Below are 27,797 nucleotides of genomic sequence, written 5' to 3' on the forward strand. Positions count from 1 at the left end.
TAAATCCATTTAATTTTTTTTCCATTCATATAACCTACAAAACAAAAGCTGTTTTGTGTTTTGGGGAATGTTTTTTGTATTGTTGGTTCAAGTCATTACATTCACAGTTTCATCAGCAAAGGTCATTATTGTTATTCCATGAAGTGTCCTGTATTGAATCTCTTGGAGTTCTCACTTGGCTTTAGGAAATGAGAGAATATCCTTGGCACAACCCCATCACAGGCCAGTAACTCACAACTCTGGTGGTTCTTTCCTCCTTTATTTGCTCCATCCTCTGTACATAGATTGGGAAGTGTTGTACGTGGACAGTGCATGCATGTAAGAGCGCACATGGATAAATGCTGGAGCAGAGGATGAGTTGAAACAGTGCCCAGTAGTGGTATTATAATAGGGTAACTTGCAGTGATTTTTTTTTTTGGTATGTTAAATCATCCTTGCATTCCTGCGATAAACCTCATAGAAGCCATTTTGAATCCTTAATATTATTTTTAAGAGACCAAAAGATTTGAGAGCCACTGTTCTAATGTTAATACTATTGCTAAATTTGAGGGGGAAACGGTTGTAAGCTCTTAGAAAATACAGCTGCATCTAATATATCAGCTAATGCTTATATTAATGAGTTTCCACTTAACATTTTTTATACTCCCTTGGCAAAAGTATTGCTATTTAGTTAGGATTAGTGGTAAGCTCTATTTATATAATTCTCAAGTTTTGAGAAGACAAATCTCAACAGTTTTTCCAAAGATTAATATGTGTTTATACCAGATTTAATTCCTTTCTTCTCGGGATTTTTGTTTTTTTAAATCCAGTATAATTAACATACAGTGTTATATTAATTTGAGATGTACAATACTAGTTTTAATTCTCATATCAGAAAACATTTTTTTTTAAACCTAGGTACATAGCACTATAATAACAATTGCACCCATTTACTGAGAACTGAGCCAGGCTTTGAATTAAACATGATCACATTTAATCCCTTTAACAATACCCATTTTTCAGATTGGAAATGGATGCTCTCCAGAGGTATTAAGTAATTTGCTCAAGGGCATGCATCTAGCAAGTGGTAAACTTTCTAAACACAGGGTTGATACTTTTAACTATGATATAACTATACTGCAGCATAACAGTATCAGGTTCCAGGTCTGTCCCCTTACTACCCTTTCACTTTAATTTGTTTGGATGAGGAGGGACCTGGGAATTTATATTTTAAACAAGTGCCCCAGGTGATGCTAATTCACATGTGTTGGGGATTATGCTTTGAGAAACCCAGTTCTCCTGTATATGCCAAATATAAGCATCTACAGAGTATAAAAAAGGAAGAAACCATAAGATCACTGTTCAACAGTTGTTTATAATATTTTGGAGAGATCAGGTAGGCCTGTGGAAAAGAGAAACGATGTTACCGGGATGTATGAAATGTAAAATAACAGTATTGTTATTGCAAGAAATGTAAAGGTATTCAAATGAGGGAAAGATTTATTTGTAAAGTATTCACAGAACCAGTGCATGAGCCCCGAAGAGGAAGCCCACAATTGAGCACAGAGGAGAGGTTTTATGGCAACAAAGACAGATGGCATCAGTGAAGATAGGAAGGCTCTTAAAACAAGTAAAAGAATTCCTCACTGTGAAAGGAACAATGGCCTTGCTATTTATTATTGTTACTTAGCTCTCACTATGCTGCAGTTGCTAGACAAAATAATGGATGGCACCAGCTGATTTGAGGCCTAAAGAGTAAACTCAGGATATTCAAGAGTTAAAAAAGACGTATAACTCCTATTCAAAGAAAAACCTGTATTCCAAACAGTATTTGTTATCAGGGGTCAGAGAAAACAATACACTAAAACAACAAATTGGCTGCCATTTTGTCTTACGTGTTCACAAGTGACATAAAAATCTTAACCACACAATGATAATAGAAGGAAATGTAAACAGTGACTGCAAAATTCTATCCAAACACCACTTTGAAACCATTTCTCTTCAACGTAATTCCCAAAGGAACATTAACTCTCCTATTAATGTACATAAAATGCTGCTGACATTCTACAAAATTCATTCTAATTTAATAATGCCTGATGGGCCTTACTTCATGTTAAGATGATGTAATAATATGTTGCTAAATGAGTCTCCTCATATTACTTTCATGGCAATCCCATAACTGATGAGCCATTAAAAGGAAACTGGTGTAGTGGTATTACTGGAAACACTGATAGATCATTCTGCAATCAAATTTTTTTAATTGACTCAACACAGAACATAGAAGCCAACATCATTATTAACTATAGGTATAATACTGCACAATGATGTGAAAAATCCTTTTATCATTACAAGTTTTTCACTGATACCTGTAAAAGAAGTATGTATTCAAGTAGTTTATGTTAGTTTTTCTCCCAAGTGTTCAAACCCGGAAGAGACAGGGTCTTGTTTTTTTTTTTTTTTTCGAAGAGATTTAAGTTTCATCAGCATTTAGGTATTATATGCTTTAGGAAATGACAACTTTAAATTCAGGTAGCACTTAGTTATTTGGAAATTTACCCACCATTTGCTTATTAATCATCCTCTTTTCCCATTATAACCAGTCTCACTATATACAGACATTTGATAATGAGAAAATTATAAAAGCGTCAATATATCAGGAAGATATAACAAATGATACATAATGATAATAACTTTAAGTAACCTAAGAGCTTTAAAATAAATGAAGCAAATATTGACAATTAAGAGAGAAGTAAATACAAAACTATAGTTAAATGTTTGAATATCTCTTAGCAATTGACAAAATAACTAGACAAAAAACATAGTTCATTTACTATCAACTACCTTGACCTTATTAATATTTACAAAACTGTTCCCAACAAATGAAGAATATACATTCATTTTGAGGGTATATGTTCTATTCAGCAGGATTGAATCATGTGCTAATCCATAAAACTGGTGTCAATAAATTGAAAAGATTTTAAATCCTACAGCATATTGTGTGACCAGAAGAAAACTAAATTAGAAGTTAGAAGATACTTAAGAAAACACCAAATATTTGAAAAATAAACAACCCATATATAAATAATCTGTGGTTTTAAAAAATTAGAAGGGAATTTAGAAACTATCTCTAACTGAATTATAGTGAAATATGATATAGCAAAATCTGTTGGTGCAGCTAAAACAGTGCCTAGAAGAAAAGGTATAGCTTTAAGTGCTTGTATTAAAAAAAAAAAAAAAAAAGATCTGAATTATATAGCCTGAGGTTCTGCCCTAAGAAGCTAGAAAGTGAAGCACAAAATAAATAGAAGGGTGGAAATCATACAGATAAGAGCAGGAATCAGTGTCATATTACAGAATTAATAGAAAAGCAACAAAACCAGAATTTGGTTGTTTTAAAAGATCCATAAAATTAATAACTACTAGGGCTGCCTGGGTGGCTCAGTCATTAACCGTCTTCCTTCGGCTCAGGTCATGATCCCATGGTCATGGGATTGAGCCCCACATTGGGTTCTCTGCTCAGCGGGGAGCCTGCTTCTCCCTGTCCCTCCCCCCTGCTTATGTTTCCTCTCTCTGTGTGTCTCTTTCTAAATAAAATCTTTAAAAAAAAATTAAGGGGTGCCTGGGTGGCTCAGTGGGTTAAGCCTCTGCCTTTAGCCCAGGTCATGATCTCAGGATCCTGGGATCGAGCCCCGCATCAGGCTCTCTGCTCAGCGGAGAGCCTGCTTCCCCTCTCTCTCTGCCTGCCTCTCTACCTACTTGTGATTTCTCTCTGTCAAATAAATAAAATGTTAAAAAAAAAAAAAAACTTAGTTGAAAAAAAAGATATTGGGAATAAGTTTGAAAACTTAGGTGAAATAAATTTCTTGAGGAATACTTGCCAAAGGGACAAGATAAAACAAAGTCTGAATTGCTGTGCATCTATTAGTGAAAATAAATTCACTTCAAAAATTCTTTACAAAGAGTGATGAGCACCAGGTCATGTATGGAATTATTGAATCACTATATTGTACACCTGAAATTAATATAACACTGTGTGTTAACTATACTGGAATTAAAGTAAAATAAGAAAGAAATGTTGGGGGACAAAAAATTGTGAGAGAAAACCCATAAAAAATGCTTGAGGGTCATGGTTTCATTGGTGAATTTTTTTAAATGTTCAGGGGAAAAAATACCAATCTTATACAAACTATTTTAGAAAATAGAGAAGGAGAAAACACTTTACAGGTCATTTTATGAAATGAGCAATAAAATCGCACACATAAGTTTGGCTGAACATTTGAAAATCAGTCAGTTTAGTTCGACACATTAACAGAAGTGAGGAGAAATACAATGTGATCATTTCCGTAGATGTAGAAAAGATATACAACAAAAATGAAATATTCATGATAAAACCTCACAACAAACTAACCATACAAAGCAGCTTCCTCAGTTTGATAAAAGACATAAATGAAAGATCTATAACTAACAGCATATTTAATGGTGCAAAACTAAATGCCCCCCATATTAGGAACCAGATAAGAATTTCCATTCTTATTACTTGAACTGTATGTGCGAGGGGAAAAAAAAGACACAATTGAAAAAGGAATAAATTAAGCTGAATTTGCAGATGACATGTTTGTGTACCTGGGAAATCTGAATGAATCATCATGAAAACTTTCAGAACTGATAAACCTTTAACTTTTTCACAGGATATAAAGTCCAGCAATGAACAATTAGAAAATGAAATTAACAAAAAAGTACTATTTGTAGTTACATCAGAAAGCATAAAATACTGAGGTATACATTTAGCAAAAGATTGTAAGACTTCAACGGTGAAAACTGTATAATATTGCTGGGAGAAACCAAAGAGGATCTAAATAAATAGATATATAAATAGATATAAATAAATAGATATGAATTGGAAAACTCAGTATCATTTAGATGTCAGTTCCATTAGGCTATAGATTTAATGTAGTCCCAATCAGGATTCTAGCAGACTTTTTTTTAGACATTGACAAGATTATTATGTGCTAACAGGCACATGAAAAGATGTTCAACATCACTCATCATCAGTGAAATACAAATACAAATCAAAACCATGATAAGAATACCACCTCACACCTGTCAGAATGGCTAAAATTAACATAAGAAACAACAGGTGTTAGCGAGGATGCAGAGAAAGGGGAACCCTCTTAAACTGTTGGTGGGAATGCAACCAGTGCAGCCACTCTGGGGAACAATATGAAGTTTCCTCAAAAAGTTAAAAACAGAACTGCCCTATGATCCAGCAATTATACTTCTAGGTATTTACCCAAAGAATACAAATACAGATTAAAAGGGGTGTACATACCCTAATGTTTATAGCAGCATTATAAACAATAGCCAAACTATGGAGAGAGCCCAAATGTCCTTACTGATGAATGAATAAAGAAGATTTATATAAACAGTGGAATATTATTCAGTCATCAAAAAGAAGGAAATCTTGTCATTGCAGTGCCATGGATGGAGCTGGAGTGTATTATGCTAAGTGAAATATGTCAGTCAGAGAAAGACAAATAGCATATGATTTTACTTATTTGTGGAATTCAAGAAAGAAAACATGAACATATGGCAAGGGGAGTAAAAATCAAGAGAGGAAAACCAACCATAAGAGACTTTTAATGATAAAGAACAAACTGAGGGGTAATGGAGGGAGGGAGGGAGGGGATGGGTTAGATGGGTAGTGGGTATTAAGGAGGGCACTTGTTATGATGAGCACGGGGTGTTGTATGAACCACTGAATTATACTCCTAAAGCCAATATTGCCCTATGTGTTAACTAACTAAAATTTAAATAAAAATTCTGGGGGAAAGTTAATTAACACAAAAATAAAAGTTAATTGGAAAAGGCATAGGATTAAGAAGTGCCAAAACAATCCAGAAAGAAAGGAGAAAGGACTTGCTTTATACCTGATTTCAAGACTTAGTATAAAGCAATACTAATCAAGATGGTATAGTATAAAGACTGACAGATCATGAACAGAATAGAATCCAGAAAAGGACCCACACCTTTATGCTAAATGATATTTGATAAGAGCACCCTAGCAACTCAGTGAGGAAAAAAAAAATCTCTAATGTACAGTGCTGAACAACTGAATTATCGGTATGGAAAGAAAGGAAAGAACTTAAAGCCTTACCTTATACCATACACAAACAAATTTGAGATAGATAATGGACTTAAATATGAAAGCTAAAGTAATAAAGCTGCTGGGAAAAAAATAGATGAGTATCTTTGCCACATACAGGTAAACAAAATTTCATAGGGAACACATAATAAAAGTATCAAACATGAAAGAAAAACTGATAAATTGAACTTAATTGATAGTAAAGGGGCACCTGGGTGGCTCAGTCTGTTAAGTGTCTTACCTTCAGCTCAGGTCGTGATTCCAGAATCCCGGGCCCTCTCTCTCCCTCTCTGAAATAAATAAATAAAATCTTTTTTCAAAAATTAAAAATTTGTGGAAATGAAAAGAGAAGCCACAGATTGAGAGAAGGTATTTGCAACCCATATATCTGACAGATAAAATGATCCCTGACAACTCAATAATAAAAAACAAGCAACCCCGCTTCCTTTAAATAGGCAAAACACAGGGCACCTGGTTCGCTCAGTCATTTAAACATCTGACTCTTGATTACAGTTCAGGTATTGATCTCAGGGTCATGAGTTTAGGTGCTGCATTGGGCTCCACATTGGGTGTGGACCCAGCTTTAAAAGTAAATAAATGAATAGGCAAAACACTTGAAGAGACACTTCACGTAAAATATGCAAATGGGTGAGCCTTGATTTTGGCTCAGGTCATGATCTCACCCTTGTGGGATCATGCTCCCTGCAGGTTCTGTGCTCAGCACAGAACCTGCTTCAGATTTGATCTCCCTCTCCTTCCCACTCACTCTCTCACTCTCAAAAATAAACAGAATCTTAAAAAAAAAAAAGAAAAATACAAATGGGTAATCAGCACGTTACAGGTTCCACGTTATTAGCTGTTAGACACATGAAAATTAAAACCAGTATACAACTACCCAGAATAGCTAAAATCAAAAAGATGATGCATTGTTGGTGGGACTGTAAAATGGTATGACTTTAGAAAACTGGCAGTTTCTTATAAAGTTAAACATGTATCAGCCCCATGACTCAGCAGTTTACTTCCAGGTATTTATCCAAGTGAAATATTGTTCACAAAAAGCTTTTTTCTCAAAAATGTTTGTAACAGTTTTACTCACTTTTGCCTAAAACTGGAAACACAGATGTTCATCAAGAGGATAATGGATAAATGAACTGTATCATGTTCATACACTAAGTGTCATTCAGCAATAAAATGGAATGATCTAATGATCTCGGTAATGCTGTGCTAAAAACAGGCCACATCTCAAAAATACTGTATGGCTCCACTAATATGAACGTCTGTAATAGGCAGAGCTATCCTGTGTTGATAAAAATCAAATCAGTGGTTGCCAATAGGAGGGTTCTTCTATAAAGGGACCCCATTGCTGAAGTAATAGAAATGTCTGTCTTGATATGCATTCATCAAAACTGATGGAGTAGTTCACTTAAGATCTGAACATTTTATTGTATGTAAGTAATAGCTTAGTTTTTAAAAAATGAAGAGTGAAGAGCGAAGAGCACTGCTAGAGAATGTATTCTACCTGACTTTAACACCTGATACACAGTTGTGGTACTTAAGCAGCATAGTACTGGCCTGATTGAGAAATAGAACACTGGAACAGAATACAGCCCAGAAGTACACCAATGCTTTATGTAGTTAATTTGATTTTCAGCCAAAGTAGTCCACTGGAGAAAGGAAAGGATGTTTTTGTTTTTGCTTTCATAAAAGATGTAATACAAATAGATATTCATGTGGGCAGATATGATTGTCAGTCCTCTCACACTAAACAAAAATTATTCAAGATGGATCTGAGACCTAAATGTAAAAGCTACAACTACAAAGTTTTAAGAAGAAAACATGAGAATTATCTCCTCAATTTGGGAGTAAGTAAGCAAAGCTTTCTTACACTGGATACAAAAATTTAAAAACCACGAAAGAAAAAAATGATAAATTAGGCTTAATCAAAATTAAAAGCTTATAAAAAGGCCTCAAATTAAAAAAAAAAAAAATGAGTTGACAGCCACATCTAGGAGTCAATACTTGCAAAATCTATCTGACGAAGAACTAGTATCCAGGATATAGAAAGAAATCTACAAGTATATAATAAGGTTACCCAGCGCTTCTGTGGGTTTTCTCTTCATGGCAGGAAGTTTAAGTGCAGTGGATGAACAAATTACCAGTCCCTTCTGGATTTGTATAATTCCATGGTAATTTCAAGAACAGAATCATTTTTAGGACTACAAGTTGCTTAGTAAAAGATTCTTGTGGTGTGGCTGTTTCTCTTTTTCTTTCTCCTGCCTCCCCCTCCTCGCCATAAGGCTGCTTTCCTAAGGAGGACTATTTACCTTAGCCAGTAAGAACAAATAGTTCTGGAGTTTAACTGTGTTGATTGATGAGGTGATTTCTGACAGTATATTTAGAGAAACCCCTAAAGGATGAGGCCTGTGGAATAATTACCTAGCCTAAGACATCCATAAGAACATGAGAAAATCTTACTGCCCATAGGGGAGAAAAGTTTCCCTTAACCCCTTAAGGTTCCTCTCTGGGTCTGAAAAGCAGACTGACAAAGACCGATTAACAAGAGAAAAGCATACAGGTTTATTTAATGTAAGTTTTAGGAGAGTCTTCATAAGGAAATGAAGGCGAAGACACAGACTTAGTTATATTTATGCTAGGTCTGATGAAGAGTGGATAGTCATGGAAGAATATGAACAGATTAAGGAATATGAGGTAACTGTAGTAAACTAGGGGAAATTTAATAAGGCCTGTTTCTTAGGATTCTTGACATCCCTTTGTCTTTGGATATAGGATGTTCCTTTCCTCCTGGCATAGGAATTGCATATCTCACCTGAGGATATTATGTCCTATTTTACGGAAATAGGCCCTGGGAGGGGACACTTAGAATGACCTTCTCGCTCCTGGCACTTTCTCAAACTCCTCATCTTAAAATATTCAATATGCCAAGGTACCATGTTTGGAGGTGTTATATCCTGAACCCTATCACTGCTTTTACTCATAAAATTAGTTAACACAGAACGTTTAATGTGTTTTAAAGTATTAAAGTATTAGTAATCCTAATTGTTTCATCTTTAGATTTCGTTTGGTTTGAGGTCTTTTTTTATAAATTTTTATACATTTAAAATAAATTCCTTAAGTGATTTACTTTATTTCAAAACTCCTTTAATCAAATAATGGGAGTTTTGCACAGATTACCTAATACTAATTACAGATCCATATTCCACAGCATAATGTGTTCATTGCATTTTAACATTTTATTGGCCAGATTTTAGCGTTTTTAGTGTTCTTTATTTTTAATAAGAATCCCTTATTATCTAAGAACTGTTATGCCCTTAATAATTACTGCATTCCCAATTTTTAAAAAATCTACTGCAACTTCCATTTTAAGCAAACCAAATTCACTTACAATTTAAATGTTTCATCTTTTCTCTCCTGCTTCTTAGTGGGAGAAAAATAACAAGGAAAGGGCTTCACACACTGTAAGACTTGATTAAGAGATAAGGAATCAACAAGAAGTTTCTTGTTTTACCATTATAAGGATCTGGACCAGGCAACAGAATAAAAGATTTAGCATCCGTCCTCAAGAAGCTTACATTCTAGATGGGGGACACTAGCTCTGTACACACAGAAAATTTATTAGAATGATAAGATAATTTGTAGTAAATCTCAAGAAAGTGGCACAGATGTGAGTTAGAACTCAGAAGAGGAAAAGAAAACTGAGAGTGAAATTGATGTGATTTTTGATACAGAGAAGATTTTGCAAAGGAAGCGTACAACTCTAAAATCTTGGAGAATGGGTAAAATTTGACCAAGTAGAGAGGAAGACATCTTAGGGAAAGAAAACATATGACCAATATAAACAGAAGTAATAATCTTCAACACCTTTTGTAGCTGCTTCCTTAATTTTCTCCCACCGAAACTATGAGCTTTGTGAGGGCAGGGTCAATGGCTTTTGTATTTTCATCAGTTACTTTTTGCCTGACAAATTGAAGTATCAATGAATACCTTTTGAATGAATGTACTTTGAATGAATAAAAAAGTGAGTGTGTATTCTAGGAATAGTAACATTTTAGTTTGGTTTGAATGAAATACTTGTTTTGAGGAATGGTGTGAGGTGTTTGAATTGTAAGAATGTTGCTTGAATGCTTAACCCCAAAGACTTTTATCCTGTAAGGGTTACAGGTTGCACACATGGCAGAATAAAAAATACAGGTGTTTCTTAGAAAAGTTAAATTTTGGTTCCAGATATACAAGAGAATTTATAAACTGGACCCAAGGAAACTATTTCAGATGGCCTAATTGCTCTAGAACATGAGCATGAACAGTGGAATAAGGGGTAGTTTAGACAGATCTTAGTTATCCTAGAACAACAGCACATTCCATGTGTTAAAAGATAGATTTATTAAAATATGTAAATTCATGACTCTCCTCCAGATAAAAACTGAGTATGTATATAGATTTTATCTCATCAGTGAAGAAATTTGTGTCTAAACCAGTTCAAAAGAGAATCCAAAAACAGGTACAGTCATAGATCAAAATTATGGAAATGACTAAAAAAGAAACAAAACAACAAAAGAAGAAAAAGACTCATAAATACAGAGAACAAACTGATAGTTGCCAAAGGTGGGGGGGGTGAATGAAATAGGTGAAGGAAATTAAGATATGCAAACTTTCAGTTACAAAATAAATGTCATGGAGATAAAAAGTACAACATAGGGAATACTTCCAGTCAGTAATATTGTAATAACGTTACATGGTAACAAATGAAAACTACACTTATCATGGTGAGCATTGTGTAATATATAGAATTGTGAAATCACTATGTAAACCTATTGTATACCTGAAACTATACTAAAACATTATGTCAACTATAATTCAATAGCAAACATTTAATAAATTTTTAAAATTATGGAAATTAATGTTCAAATGTAGGCCAAATTTTTTTTTTTTCTCCTTTGGAGCAGGGTGGTAGAGGTATTAAGAGTGGAGAATAATTGTTCATCCCTTCACTGAAAAGAATGTTTTTACGGGTCTGTAGATAAGAATTATTTTACATTGCTATCAGTTACCTACAATTTGCAGAGTTGTAAAATAGCTCCCATAAAACCCAGAAAGTTGTGTTCTGGAGTAGGGGTCGGCGAATTTATGGCTATCAGCCAAATGTTCCCACCCCCATTTTTTTGGTAAATGGTTTTATTAGAACATAGCCATTCCCGTTCATTTACATATTGACTATGGCTTCTTTCTTGCTGCAAAGATAGAGTTGAATAGTTACAGAACTAACCCTACTCCACGTAATGCATAATTTTCCATCAAAACACAAACTTTTCCTACACAAGTAGTGTTTCTGACAAGAGAATCAGTGGCTTTCATATGTGGCCAATCCTGCATTGACCTGCTATTTCCCCAAGAGGTTTAATTAAAGCTAGTTGTTTTAAAGAAGAATTTGGATATTTCTTCATAACAGCAAGCCTAATAGTAAGGGCTTTAGTTTTAGGCTGAATTACTAGAAACATATTATTTAGAATAAGGAAGTTGATACTGTATACCATTCTGAGCATATGCATTTCAAAACAGGATTAAGTAAACTAAAACTGACTTGGAGAACTTGCAGATAAAGTAATTTGCAACTCTAGCATATGGGAAGTGATTGAAGGACTGAGGGCTGTCTACTTTTAAGAAAACTTTCATGAGAAGCATCTTCAAATATTTGAAGCATAATTTGAAAGCTCTATAACTTTTAAGGTTAAAACTTTGGATGATGGGTAGGCGTTAGCAGTCCAGATTTTAACTTAATGTAAGAAGGAATGTTTTCATAATATAGAGGATGGAATAGTCAGCTTTGGTGGATAGTGACTTTCTTCTCAATGTATTCAAGCATAGGCTAGACATACACTTTACTGAGATTTTTATATTAGAGAGATTAGACCATATGTTGTTTTATTGAAATAAAATACCTGAAAATATTCTTTGAATTCTGTGGGCTCTCTCATGACAAGTAAAAGGCTTTCCAAGAGGTGTTGATGATTCAGCTCAGGTTAGAGACCAGAAACTATTGACCTAACCTATATAGTTTTATATATGTCTTAATTGTTACTCCAGTAGTACTCAGCAGACTAAATGTAGAAGCATAGATAGCAAATGTTTGACTGGATAGGTTAACAATAATAGTGAAAATACAAATACACCTCAGAAGTTCAGCAGGTTCAGCTCCAGATCACTGCAATAAAGCGAGTATCACAATGAAGTGAGTCAGATAATTTTTTTGCTTTCCCAGTGCATTTATAAAGTTATGTTTACACTATACTTTAGTCTGTTATAGTATGCAGTAGCATTATATCTGAAAGAACAATGTAAATATCTTAATTTTAAAATACTTTATTGTAGGAGCACCTGTGGGGCTCAGTCAGTTAACCATCTGACTCTTGATTTCAGCTCTGGTCATGATCTCATGGGTCATCAAATCAAGCCCTATGTTGGGCTCTGCACACTGTGGGGAGTCTGCTTGAGATTCTCTGTCTCCTTTTGCCCTGCTCTTTCTCATGCATGTGCTTTCTCTCTCATGCACACGCTTGCACTCTTTCTCTCTCTCAAAACAAATAAATAAATCTTCAAAAAAAAAAAAAAAACTTTATTGCAGGTACCCGGGTGGCACAGCCAAGCCAGTTGAGCATCAGACTCTTGGTTTCAGCTCAGGTTTTGATCTTGGGGTCATGGGATTGAGTCTCACATAGGGCTCTGCATTCAGCATGGAGTCTGCTTGAGACTCTTTCTCCCTCTCTCCCTGCCCCTCCCCCCTCCATAAAATAAATAAAAATTTGTAATCATTAAAAACAATAAAAAATAAAAATGCTTTATTGCTTAAAAATGTTAGCTATCATCCAGGCTTTCAAGTGAGCCATCATATTTTTGCTCTTGGAGGGTCTTGTCTCACTGTTAATGTCTGCTTACCAGTCAGGGTGGTGGTTGCTGAAATTGGGGTGGCTGTGACAGTTTCTTAAAATAAGACAACAATGAAGTTTGCCACATCAATGGCCTCTTTCTTTCACAAACAATTTCTCTGTACCACATGATCCTGTTTGATAAACAGTTTTACCTACAGTAGACCTTTTTATTTTAACACTTTATTTTTTTTTAATTGACAGTGAAAGAGACCGCTAGAGAGGGAACGGAAGCAGGGGGAGTGGGAGAGGAGAAGCAGGCCTCCCACTGAGCAGGAAGGGAACCCAATGTAGGGCTCGATCCCAGGAGCCCAGGAGCCCAAGACCCCTACCTGAGCTGAAGGCAAACACCTAACGACTGAGCCACCCAGGTGCCCCTACAGTAGACCTTTTAAAATTGAGATCACTCCTCTTACCAAAGTTTATTCTAATATCTAAATCCTTTGTCATGTCAACTATTCTTCATAGTATCCATATCAGAAGTAGATTCCATCTCGAGAAACCACTTTCTTTGCTCATCCATAAGGAGCAATTCCTGTCTGTTAAAATTTTATCGTAAGATTGCTGCAATTCAGCTGCATCTTCACTTTAATTCCAGTTCTCTTGCTGCTTCTACCACATCTGCAGTTACTTCCTCCACTCCTCCAAGTCATCCATTAGGGTTAGAATCAACTTCTTCCAAACTCCTGTTCATATTGATAATTTGACCTCTTCCTGTGAATCACAAGTGTTCTTAACAGCACGTAGGATGGTGAATCCTTTCCAGAAGTCTTTCAGTTGATTTGCACAGATCCATCAGAGGAATTGCTATCCATGGCAGCTCTAGCCTTATGACTAGGCTAGATTTGAAAGTCAAAATTACTCTTTGATCCATGGCTGCAGAATGGATCCTTTGTGAGTAGGCATGAAAACAACACTAATCTCATTGTACATCTCCATCAGAGCTCTTGAGTGACCAGGTTCACTGTTCATGAGCAATAATATTTTGACAGGCTTCTTTTTTTTCTAAGCAATAGGTCTCAACAGTGGGCTCAAAGTATTCAGTAAACCATGTAAACTAAACAGATACGTTGTCATCCAGCTTTGTTGTTATATTTATAGAGCACAGGCAGAGTAGATTCAGCATAATTCTTAAGGGCCCAAGGATTTTAATAATGGCTAATGAGCAGTGGCTTTAACTAAAAGTCATCAGCTTTATTAGCCCCTGACAAGAGAATCAGTCTGTCCTATGAAGCTTTGAAGTCAGGCATTGACACCTCTTCCTCAGCTATGAAAGACCTAGATGGCATCATCTTCTAATAGAACGCTGTTTCATTTACACTGAAAATCTCTTGCTGAGTGTAGCCAGCTTCATTAATTATCTTAGCAAATCTTCTGGATAACTTGCTGTTGCTTCTGTATCAGCACTTGCTGCTTCACTTTGCACTTTTATATTACAGAAATGATTTCTTTCCTTAAACTTTATGGACCAGGTTCTCTGAATTAATACTTTTCTTCTGCAGCTTCCTCTACTCTCTCAGCTTCAAAGGATTGAGGAGAATTAGGACCTGGCTCTGGATTAGGCTTTGCCTTAAGGGAATGTTGTAGTTTGTAGTAGTTTGATCTTCTATCCAGACCACTAAAACTTTCTCCCTATCAACATTAAGGCTGTTTGGCTTTCTTACTATTCACGTATTCATTGGAATAGCACTTTTAATTTCCTTCAAGAACCTTTCCTTTGTATTCATGGGCTTGGTTAACTGTTTGGTGCAAGTGGATTAGCTTTCTTCTATCTCCACATTTGACATGCCCTCCTCACTGAGCTTAATCATGTCCAGCTTTTGATTTAAAGAGAGAGACATGGGGTTCCTCCTTTCACCTGAACTTTTAGAGGCCACTGTTGGGTTATTAATTGGCCTAATTTGAATATTGTTGTGTCTCGGGAAGTCAGGAGGCTCAAGGAGAGGAATAGAGACAGAGAACGACTGGTCAGTGGAGCAGTTAGAACACACACAACATTTATCAAATAAATTTACCATCTCATATGGGCACAGTTTGTGGTGCCCCAAAGCAATTACAATAGTAACATCAAAGATCAGTGATCACAGATCACCACAACAAATATAGTAATAATAAAGAAATTTGAAATATTGCAAGAATTTTTACCAAAATTCTCAGTTCTCAAAAAAAAATCACCAAAATGTGACACAGAGACACAAAGTTAGCAAATGCTCTTGCAAAAATGGTGCCTGTGGACTTTCTTGCCAGAAGGTTGCCACAAACCTACAATTTGTAAAATGTACAGTATCAGCAAAGTGCAATAAAACAAGGTATGCCTAGGGGCGCCTGGGTGGCTAAGTGGGTTAAAGCCTTTGCGTTCAGCTCGGGTTGTGATCTCATGGTCCTAGGATTGAGCCCCACGTCCAGCTCTCTGCTCGGCGGGGAGCTTGCTTCCTCCTCTCTCTCTGCCTGCCTCTCTGCCTACTTGTGATCTCTGTCTGTCAAATAAATAAATAACATCTTTAAAAAAAGAAAAAAAAACAAGGTATGCCTAAACATAAGAGCTAACATCTATCATAGTTTACTAGTGCCGGGCCTTGTGTGCTAAGGACCTTACAAACATTTCATATGGTCCTTGCATGTGACAGAAGTGTTGCTGCTGTTGCTGTTACTGTTTTTCCATTTGACAACTGAGGAACCTGAAGCCTTGGAGAGTATGTAATTTATCCAATGTTTCATAGCTGGTAAATGGCTAAGGATAGAAGAACCGAAGTAGTGACGAGGTAACGGTTAAAGTAATAGACTTTGTGCGCTAGTTTTCCAAAAGAAGGAAGTGAAGCTGTGATTAAACTTTGGGACTGGGGGGAAAAATCTTGATATTGAATACCTCAAGACAAAAGAACAAGTGCAATAAGTAGTAAAGGAGCAGTGGTGTTGTAAGAATAGGTCATGTCAAAGTTGAATATTGGACTTAAAATTTGGCAGGAGTCAAGTGGTTTCCAGTATGTACAGCATCTTTTGGCAATAGATTAATTGATGGTGATGGGAGGATTGTTGGGAGTCAGGAGTGTTAAAAAGACATAAAAGTGTCTAGGGATCAGTGTTGAAGCTCAAAAAGATGATTCACTCATGAAGTAGTGTGTGAAGGAGCCGTGCTTACTGGTATTCAGTGGGTATTCAGAAAATCTTTGAATCTGAATTCTGTGACCTAGGAAGGAAAACATAACCAGGGTAAGCCATCAGCTAGCTACCTGCAGAGTGAGCTTCTAAGTTTGTAACATAGGTAAAATAAATTACTTTGTAGAAAGAAAGTCTCATCTAAAGTATCAGGCAGTGGGCAAGTATAATTTCCTGCTTCTGTTAAAGGCCAAAGAAAGATGATGCAGAGGTTACTTGGCAGGGGAAAACGTCATTGTTTCTGTTCTCTCCATAAAACTTGCTAATTATACTTGCGGTGGTACTCAGTGTTTTTTGGGAACATTGTTTAAAAGTCAATTTATTCTTTTGGAAACTTATTTTAGAAGAAAAGAGTATATTAAATAATGGCTAGAGATTAGACACCATCTCAGGAAAATAATTGACAGAAGAGGTGACCTTTTGTCACCCAGGCATTACATGTCAGACTGGGCATTACATGATTGTAAGATATTGTTGTCAATTGTGAGGGCCATACCAAGAACTGAGAGTTGGCAGAATAAATGAAGCAGGAACAGCAGAATGCTGGCAGTTACTAAAGCTGGGTGAAAGGTGGATGCCTGGGTGGCTCAGTCAGTTAAGCAAAGTGCCTTCAGCTCAGGTCATCATCCCAGGGTCCTGGGGTTGAGTCCCGCACCCTCCGTGCTTGAGCTCGCTCGCTCTCTCGCGCGCTCTCTCTCTCTCTCTCTCACATTCTCTTGCGCTCTCTCAAATCTTTTTTTAAAAAAAAGTTGGGTGAGAGGTATAGGAAGGTTCATTACACTGGGATTTTTTTTTTCCTATTTTTGTTTATATTTGAAAACTCCCAAAATAAAAAGCTTAACTTCTAGATGTTCCCGTAGGGAATATTTCCGTTCAAAAGTATTGCTTATCTAACTACATACCTACTGCTGTAAGGTGTTTTATGTTAGTCTTAATTGTATTCTTCAAAATGCAAGTGATTGTTGGGAAGGGGTGGTAGTCATTTACAAGATGTGAAAGCTAGCATTAAAAGAAAAGGAGTGCTTTCTAAGTATCAGAACTCTGCTGAAAATCTTAGGACTACATAATACCACTTCACAAAAGCAGGAGAGAAATGACATTTCTTTATCTCCTGTTCTTCTAATGTTGGTTAGCACCTCACATAGCAGGCTCCTTTTTATTCATAAAAGAAAGGGTTCAAAGGCACACTGTAACTTTGCAGGAAGACTTTCAGAGGACTATATTTAACAAGGAAGTTTCCAACTTCACACATTCAGAAAACTGCTCACTTAGGAAGAAGATGGGCCTAGAGTATGCTGGCTTGCTAACCTCAGAAAAAGTTTGCTTTCAAGAAATCCCTTATAGCATTTCGAAGTAGGGACTCTCTTAATGGAAACCTATAAAAACCTAAAAGAAAGTCATTCTCATTGCATATTTGCAATTATTTGAACACTGGATATGTTAAAGTGGTTTTTAATGGTTTTCATCATAATTTTCCTTTTTATACCCCCCAATTTTTCCATTATTGATCTGTACCCCATACCTTCCCACTCAATACCTTTTCATTGGCTGATGCAGGACTTGAGAGAAAATTTCAGAGAAAAATTAGTGAAAATGAAATATTAAGATGATAAAATTTCCCTCTGCTACTGATAATTAAAGAAGATTGGGAAATTTAAACTGCTAAGATTACCATGTTTTACTAATTTAATAGTACATAGGTAGTTTCTTAAAGATTGGGCTGATTGCCTTGGCAGCATGCATTTGATGGATGACTGTCATTATCTTCTCAAACCTACCTGACACTTTAAGTAGAGAAAATGATAATTAAATTTTCAAGAGACCATGTTGAGATTATAAGATTTGGGGCTTGTAAAAGAACAAGCCTAACAATTGGGTAGTGGTGGTTGGTGTGTTTTTATTGACCTGGGGGAAGGAATGGAAACATCTCAGGTTTTCTTTTACTTTATTTCACTGTTCATCCCCCCCCCCCCCCCCCCCCCGCCCCCTGCTTCAATTAATGTATTGTCCAAAGTGTTGGTAATGACTTGGAACTATTCAGGTTGCACAAAGCATTTAATGAAATCTTGCCTTAGACAAAACACTAGAGAGGATCATAATTAATGTCTCATTTTCTGCCAGTTGCTATTGATTACTCATTCAAGATCCCTTTGTTCTCAGAATGATAACAACTGTAGTTTGCATCACTATCTAATGAGATTCTCAGGATAGAATTCTTTAACAACAAGCTGATAATTGCTAACATATCCCTGGAATTTCAATGTAAATGAATTTGCATCATAATACAATTATTTCACAAATATCAGTGTTTTCCAAATTCAAAATTTATTACAGTCTCTTTTTTAATTATTTGTAAAAAATTAACAGAAGACTGGTACAGTATAAAAGCCCTACATTTATATTTTGCTCTAGTTCCCTTTATCCTCTGAGTTTTTTATTTGATTGTGAGAGGCTTCTTTGTCACTTTCCAGTTTCCCTGTCATAATCTCTGAAACTTCAAGCGGACTTACAACTAAACTGTACTGTGATGTTTCTCAAGTTAAAAAAAAAAAAGTTACAAATACGGCAAAACTGTACTAATTTTGCTCTTAGAACAGTTTTGTTTCTTCATCCCTCAATGACAAAAGAAATGCATGATATAGTATAAAGAACTCAACTGAGAAATTCTAACAGTTTATGTTCTTTATCTTGATTGTGTTTTATACTTTTTTTTTTTTTTTTTTACCTCTTTAATTAGTACACTCCCCTTTCAAAAAGACAAATCTGGGAACAGCTGCTTGCCTTTATATATTAAAACTGCGTACCGTCTCAGGGCTGTAAAATAGGCATGAAATTAAAGAATTGTGTAGAAAGTACATAACAGAGGTTCCATAAGTCCATGTTAAATATTTTAAAGTTTTTGCAGTGTGTGACTATAACATTAGTTAGTTTGAATCTTATTTTTCTAGAAAACAAATCACTGATGAGTTAGTGCTTCATTCTGATCATAAAATGACACTAACAATTTTTGACATAGGGTTAATTAGGTCCTAATTTAAACCGAAGTTATGAATGGATAGCAAAGTATATTTAGTACTGTTTGGGCCAAACCATTTAATGGTGAAAAGCAGTTCTGAGGAAGCACATTTACGTTTATCAAGATTTCAGACACTTTCCATTTTAAGGGTAAAGAATATCCAAATTACTGCAGTGTGGTTCTGAATCCTCTGGGCTGCTGAGCCCCACCATTCTTACATAGGATATTCTTCTGCATTTCCTATTAAATCACGTTTAGTGTGCCTTCCTAGATACTTAAGAAGTTACATCAATAAATGATGTTGGCCAAGCTCACTACTCTATTCCTCTCCTTTACTTTTTAGTCAGTATCACCATGAAGACTTACACTGACTAGTCTGTTTTTAAGTTCACATTTTAGAGTCAGTGTTTTTCAAACACTTAAAGAGGGAGAGAGAACTGGGGCGGGGGTGGAATGAATATATATATATGATATATATATCATAGGCTACTAAAATTCCATACAAAGTAAAGATTTTTATGGAAGGCTAAAGGTTTGTCATACATAATTTAAAATAAAACAAATAATAAATACAAAAAATAAAATGAAACTTACTCTAGTTTTTATTATAATAATCTAGGCTATATTAGTGTTCCAGGGATGAACCTTCATTGGTTATTCTTCAGTAATTAGATATATTTTTCATAGTTGAGGTTCTAGATGACTATTAAAAAGATTCTCCTCTAAGCCTGTGTTAAGAAATTTAGCGGTCTGTCATTTCAGAAAACTAATTCTGCCTTGAATAAGACAGCTCCGCAGAATAAAACTGCTTTGCCTAGTTCTGTATCCTCGGGGATTGTGTATTCTTTTTGCCTGAGATACCTCCAGGACAAGATCAGTGGTAATCAATAATGCTTCTCATTTGTTTTTAAGCCGGCAGGAAAATCAATAATAGGAGCTGATACATAATTTTATTTTAGGGCAAAAATTAAAATAGTTTATTATTATATATAATATATAATTATATATATATAATATATTATAATATATATATAAATATATAATTATATAAAATATATAAACTATTATATAGTGCTTTAGTGTTACCAAAATGTTTGAAGAATCAAATAAAAGATAATTTTATTAGTGGTAGAATATCAAAATGTTACACTTCATATAGCTTAGCCCTTGATTTTTTTAGTCATTTTCCATTAGTTTCATGGGTATTATTTCCTAGATTATCAAATCCTTGTGAGGAAAATATTGTCTTAAACTTCTTTTGTATTTCTTATAGTACTGAACAATTCATTTGAATTAACAGGATAGAATATCATCTTGTGTTCTTAAAAAGAAACAATTTCTCCTACATTCACCTTACCTAATCCTAAAAATCATGATACAGACTGAACAGGCAGACGTGGTTATTTTTATTAGGACAGCTGAGTGAATAACATCTTTGAGGTTTTTTAGTGTTAATATTCACCGTAGATCAAGAATACAGAATGTTTCCAAACCATAAGGTTTATCAACATTAAAATTGGTAACAAGTAAGGTTTTCTCCTAAAAACCTTTGTTCTTTTTTTTTCTTCCTTTATTTCATGCATATGTGCAAAACCTACCAGTATCTGTTCTATAGATGATACAGTTTTAGGATTGTAATCCATAAAGTCATTTACAGGTTACTTCTCTTTTTTCAAGTTAACAGTCTTGTAAGTGGAAATTAGGTTCCTGGGCTGTCGTGGAAGTCTTCTTTGTAATAAAGAAAGAGCCTCTTAAACAGACCTAGATTCAAATTAGGGTTCTACTACTTGTTATCTATACAACATATAATTTATATAATAATAAGATTGCAGTAAATATTAATTGAGATGGTACATTTGTAAGTATGCTAGTCAATCCTTGATATTTATTCTGATTTTTTCCCAACTTTTTATTTTGAAAAATTACAAACCCACAGAAAAGATACAGGAATAATATAGTAGATGTCCATGTGCTCTTAATGAAATTTCATAAATATTTCACCACATTTATGCATACACATTCCTTTTCTTTCACTCAATATGTGTATATGTTTGTATGTTGTATGTGAGTTTATAATACAAAGACACATCTGCTGAATCATTTTCAGAATAAGTTGGCAGTTTTCTATTTCTTCTTGATCTCAATTGGTATAGTTTGAATCTGTCACACTCCTCTTTGAATTTAGCCTCTAATTGTTAACCCTCTCTCTAGGGAACTGTTCATTCTCTGATTTCCAATATCCTTTCTTACTATAGCCATTAGGAGTTGTAACTTAGCCAGCTTGGATTCAGGGCAGACAAGGTCTCCTGACTTAGGGGATAGAGTTTGTGCCCAGGAAACAGTATATAAAATGCCATTCACCTCATTTTCATTCTTTTGTGATCCTTACAATGTGGTAATCTATGGGGAAAGAACCCAAAGAAATTGAGTTTTTTTATTTTCACTAGGGCCTAAAACCATGCTACTCGCTTTTACTTAACCCTTATTTACTTCTACTGGCAACCATGTGAGCAAATTATTAATATGCCCATTATACAAAAGGAAACTAATGCATTAATGTTAGATAATTTAACCAGAATCGTACAGTCAGGATTGGAACTCAGGGTAGCTAATTCCAAAGCCCATGCTGTTTTTAGGACATCACAGTTTTTGTAGACATTCTGCCTACTTTTAGGAATATTAAGAATATAAGAAATGTATTTCCCTATTCACCATTTAGATTATTTTATGCCTCTATCAGTCTTTATTATAACTATATTTTACTTCTGTGAAAAAGTAATTCACTGGCTACATTTTACTCATCTGAAAGTTTCTCTGTCTTTATCTTAAAACTTAAGAGTTCTTCAGCATTCGACATACTTAGTCCTTTGTCCCTCCACCAAAGCATTATATAAGGGTTCAATAAACATCTTCCAAAAAGGTCCAAATAGTAAATATTTTAAGCTTTGCTAACCATACAATCTCCATTGCAACTACTAACCTCTTCCCACTGTAGCATGAAAACAGTCATAGCCAATACATAAATGAATGGGTGAGACTGTGTTCTAATAGAAGTATTTGCAAAACCAGGTGCAATTTGACCTGTAGGCCTTGAAATTGACCCCTGTTGTAAATCATCATCTTATATGCCCATCTCCTGTCGGAATTTGTTTAATTGTGTAAAATGACCAAGTTCTTTTGTCCCTTCTACATGAAAATGTACATGATATAATATATACAACAGATGCCTCAAAGCATGCCATCCTGAAAGTAAGTTTTACACTGAGGAGGGAACATCGTAGTAAAAGATTAGTGATATTTAGAGGAAAATTTCAAGGTACATGACCCCTGACCTCAGACGTGTTGGTAATAATATGTTCCATCTAGCATACTATAAGCCATATTCTGATTGCTATTTTAGGTATGTTGAATGTGCCCAGCATGACAAAAAAAGAAAGACAGAACAGGTGTGACAATGGAAATCTCAGTGTAATGTGTTAGAGATTTGATGATTCCTGGGTCGCACTACTCACATGAGTAACATAATCAGGAGAGTCACTGCTAATGGTTTCTTATAGAAATAGAAATAAAACTGTTACATATATTTTCTCAATTTCAGCATTTCTTCTGGAGATTATTATCCTAAGAGGGACTGTTTTCTCCTTTATGTCTGATAATCACACCTTCCTTTTCCTGTCTTTTGAGCCTCATCTCATAAATTCCGATCTGTTGGAATTTATGCGATAAATACTAAATAATTATATTGATATTATGTAGTCTTTTCATGTACACATATATATTATCTGGTGTTTGAAATTTTCTTTTCCTCACTTTTCTCCTTTATAAAGGAAGATACCAATTCTTCAAAGAATAATTTACCTTTTGATGAGTCTGAAAAAATTTTCTTGATTATAAACATTTCTGAAAGATGTAATGATCTTTGGTTTAGTAATTGATTATCTCATGTGTGCTTCAGCATTGCTGAATAGGCTTTTTTAAACAAACTGAAAAATCAAATGAAAATTACTAGAAAGGATAGCAAAACATTAGATGCATTGAAAGGAGTGATCAGAGGAAAATTTATAGTTGTAAATACCTGCATTAGAAAAGATCTCAAATTAATAACCTAACTTTATAACATAGGAACCTAAAAAAAGAAGAGTAAACTAAACTGAAAGCCAGCAGAAGGATGGGAATAATAAAGATTAGAGCAGAAATTTTTTAAATGGAGAATAAAAACTAACAGAATCAACAAAATCAAAAGTTGATTCTTTGAAAAGATGAAAAACTGTCAAACCTAATTACATTGACTAAGGAAAAAAAAAAAGTCAAATCACTAAAATCAGAAATGAAAATAGGGAGTATTACCACCAGCCTTACAAAAATAAAAAGGATTATAAATGAATGCTATGAATAACTGTATGCTAATAAATTAGACAACCCAGATGAAATGGACAAAGTCCTGGAAATATACACCCTATGAAAACTGACTCGAGGAGATAGAAAATCTAAACAGAGCTAAAACAAGAGATTGAATCAGTAATAAAAATTCTTTTGAAAAAGAGAAGCCTAGGACCAAATGACTGCACTAATGAATCCTACCAGTCATTTAAAGAATTAACACCCATCCTTCTTAAATACTTAGTCTATGAAGCCAGCATTACCCTGGATAAAGCCAGACAGAGATATCCCAGGAAAAAGGAAACTACAGGTCTATATCTTTTTTTGTATATTAATGTAAAAATCCTTTACAAAATAGCAAGCTAAATCTAGCAGCATATTAAAAGGAATATACACCATGATCCAAGTAGGTTTTATCTCAAGAATGCAAGGGTAGGGGCACCTGGGTGGTTCAGTGAGTTAAAACCTCTGCCTTCGGCTCAGGTCGTGATCCCAGGGTCCTGGGATCGAGCCCCACATCGGGCTCTCTGCTTGCCAGGGAGCCTGCTTCCCCATCTCTCTCTGCCTGCCTCTCTGCCTACTCGTGATCTCTGTCAAATAAATAAAAATCTTTAAAAAATAAAAAAACTGCAAGGGTAGTTCAACATATGAGAAGTGATCATTGTAATTTATTAACAGAATGAAGGGGGGGAAATCATTTGATCATCTCAATCAGTGCAGAAAAAGCATCTGAAAAAATCCAACATCCTTTCATGATAAAAACACTTAACAAATTAGGACTAGGAGGGAACTTCTTCTACTCGATAAAGGTCATTTATGAAAAACCTATAGCTGATATCATGCCTAATGGTAAAAGTATGAAAGCCTTTCCCACTAAGATTGTGAAAAAGATGGGGCATCTGGCTGTCTCAGTAGAACATGTGACTCTTGTTCTCAGAATTGTGACTTTGAGTCCCATGTTTGGTGTAGAGGTTTAAGAATAAGACAAGGGGGGCGCCTGAGTGACTCAGTGGGTTAAAGCCTCTGCCTTTGGCTCAGGTCATGATCCCAAGGTCCTGGGATGGAGTCCCGCATCAGGCTCTCTGCTCAGCGGGGAGCCTGCTTCCCATCTTCTCTTTCTGCCTGCCTCTGCCTACTTGTGATCTCTGTCTGTCAAATAAATAAAATCTTTAAAAAACAAAACAAAAACAAACAAAAAAAAAAACAAGACAAGGACGTCTAGGGATGCCTGGGTGGCTCAGTTGGTTAAGTGTCTGCCTTTAGCTCAGGTCATGACGCTAGGGTCCTGGGATCAAATCCCACATCAGGCTCCTTGCTCAGTGGGGAACCTGCTTCTACCTCTCCCTTTCCTCTGACTTGTGTTCCCTCTCTCACTGTCTCTCTCTCTCTCTCTCTCTCTCTGTCAAATAAATAAATAAAACCTTTTAAAAAAGTAAAAATTAAAATTAAAAACTAAAAAAGAAGCTATTTGAGCTAATAATGAATTTACCATACTTGCAAGATTCATGATCACACAAAAAATGGTTCTATTCTATACACTAATAATGAACAAACCAAAAATAAAATTAAGTCACCAACTCCAGTTAGCATCCAAAAAGAATAAAATACCTAGGAATAAATTTAACTACAAAGTGTAAGTCTTATATACCGTAAACTACAAAGCACTGCTGAAAGAAATTAAAGAATACCTAAATAAATAGAAAAATATTCAGTGTTCATTGGTCAGAAGACTTAATGATGTTAAGATGACAAAACTCCTCAAAGTGCAATCCTTATCAAAATTCCAATGGTATCTTTTTATATAAATGGAAAAGCTGGTTCTCAAAGTTATGTGTAATTTCAAAGATTCCCAAATAGCCAAAACAGTATTGAAAAAGAAGAGTAAAGTTGGAGTACACAGTCTTTTCAATTTCAAAACTTACAACAAAGCTACACTATGGAGCTGGCATAAGGCAGACATACAGACAAATAGGATAAGATTGAGAGTCCAGAAATAAACCCAAATATCTATGAGCAATTGATTTTCAGCAAAGGGTGCCAAGAGCACTGAGTAAGGAAATACTGTTCTTTTTAACAAATGGTGCTAGCATAACTGGATATACACTTTCAAACGAATGAAGTTGGCCCCATACCTTCTACCATATACAAAAATTAATTCAAAGTGTGTCAGTGATCTATGTATGAGTTAAAACTATATATTCTTAGAAGAAAATATAGGGATAGATCTTCATTACCTTGACTTTGGCAGTGGATGCTTAGATATGACACCAAAAGCACAACAAAGAAAAAAAATAAGGTAAGTTAGACTTTATCAAAATTAAAAACTTGTGTTTATTCAGGGATGTTGAGAGGTGAAAAGACCAGGATGCCTGGGTGGCTCAGTCAGTTAAGCACCTGCCTTCAGCTCAAGTCATGGTCCCAGGGTCCTCAGATCGAGTCCTCCATCAGGCTCCCTGCTCAGCAGGGAGTCTGCTTCTCCCTCTCCCTCTGCTGCTCCCCCTGCTTGTATGCACGCATGCTCTCTCTCCCCCCTTTCAAATAAATAAATAAAATTTTTTTTTTAACAAAGTGAAAAGACAACCTACAAAATGGGACATGCAAATCATATATCTGATAAATGTCTAGTATTCAAAACATAACATATAAGAATTCTTACAGTATAATATTCTTACAGTAGAAATACAACCCAATTCAAAAATGGAATGGTCAAAGGACTTGAACTGATATTTTTCTAAGGAAGATATACAAAAGGTCATCAGGCCCATGAAGGAATATTCAACATCATTAATCATTAGGGAAATGGGAATCAAACTACAGTAAGATACTACTTCATGCCCACAAAGATGGCTATAATTGAGAAAAGAAGGAAAAAAAAAAGAGCAAGTAACAAGTGTTGGTAATGATGTAATTAGAATCCTCATACATTGCTGGGGGGAATGTAAAGTGACACAGCCATTGTGAAAAACAGTTTGGAGTTCCTTAAATGACCCATGACCCAGCAATTCTGCTCTTGAGTATCTCCCATAAGAATTGAAAACAGGTACTCTGACAAATACCCATACACGATATTCATGGCAACACTATGCCCAGTAGTCCAAAGCTAGAAACAACTAAAATGTCCCATCAATGCATGAATGGATAAACAGATTATAGTATGTTTATACAATGGAATATTATTCGGCCCTAATAAGGAATGAAGTACTGATAAAAAACTACAGTGAGGATGCACTTCAAAAAACATGAAGTGAAAGAGGGTCACATATGGTTCCAAATTATATGAAATATTCAGAATAGGTAAATTGATAGAGATAGGAAATTAGTTGTTGCAAAGGCTAGAGGAGGGGAAGAATGGAAGTAACTAATTAATGGCAATAGGGTTTCCTTTGGAGGTGATAAAAATGTTCTATAACTAGGTGGTGATGGTCATATAACATTGTAAATGCACCAGATGTCACTGAGTGGAAGCTTTGCACTGGTTAATTGTATGCTATGTGAGTTCCAGCTGAATTTTTTTAAGCTGAAACAACAAAAATTACTTAAAATTATTAAATATGTGATAAACTGAAAGAGAGTTTTCCTTGATTATTAGAATGGAGGCAGGAACTGGGATACTATGACCACTGTTACAAAGTTCTGATTTTTTCTGACCAAAGCAGTACCTCTGTGATAATCAGTGGCTAAAAGGACAACTACTAAGAATATGGTGATGGCAGGTATTAAATTTGGGGTAGGAGGATAGTCTATTAGAGGGATCACAGCTCTTTTCACATGAGAGCATTCTCTCAACCGTATCCAGCACCCTTTCCAGTTCAGGCCTTTTTCCGTCTGCTACCAGAAAGTTGGAACCAAATTCTGCCAAATTGACTTCATTTGCTTATGTTAGGGTCACTGGTTTAGTAGGTAGGGCTGCTGAATCTCTGGATTTCAGTGAAGCACTTAACAAAGTCTCATGTCACTGTAGCATATAGCATAGCATAGGGATCTCCTCAGCCTTGTCATCCTAATGTCTTTTTTTAATCCCATTTTTTATGCCCCAATACTAGAAAGACTAGCAAATGCATCACTTGACAGACTTGGAATCTTAAAAAGGCAGAAATGAATATTGTGGATAAAATGTAAGAAAATGAATTTTATCAGGTAAATGTTAACTGTTGCACTTGGGACAAAAAACACAACTGAACAAGGA

At 35.3% G+C, this 27,797-nt stretch overlaps 1 protein-coding gene across 6 annotated transcripts in view; it reads left to right on the forward strand.

The window, feature by feature from the left end:
* Positions 1–27,797, forward strand: part of LOC111153147 (transcription factor 12) — a 385,322-nt gene that overhangs the window by 270,108 nt on the left and 87,417 nt on the right. The gene's annotated exons all lie outside the window — the stretch shown is intronic.

This window comes from Enhydra lutris, unplaced genomic scaffold (genome assembly GCF_002288905.1).
Source record: "Enhydra lutris kenyoni isolate GAN:26980312 unplaced genomic scaffold, ASM228890v2 scaffoldscaffold31, whole genome shotgun sequence".
Classification (NCBI taxonomy): domain Eukaryota; kingdom Metazoa; phylum Chordata; class Mammalia; order Carnivora; family Mustelidae; genus Enhydra; species Enhydra lutris.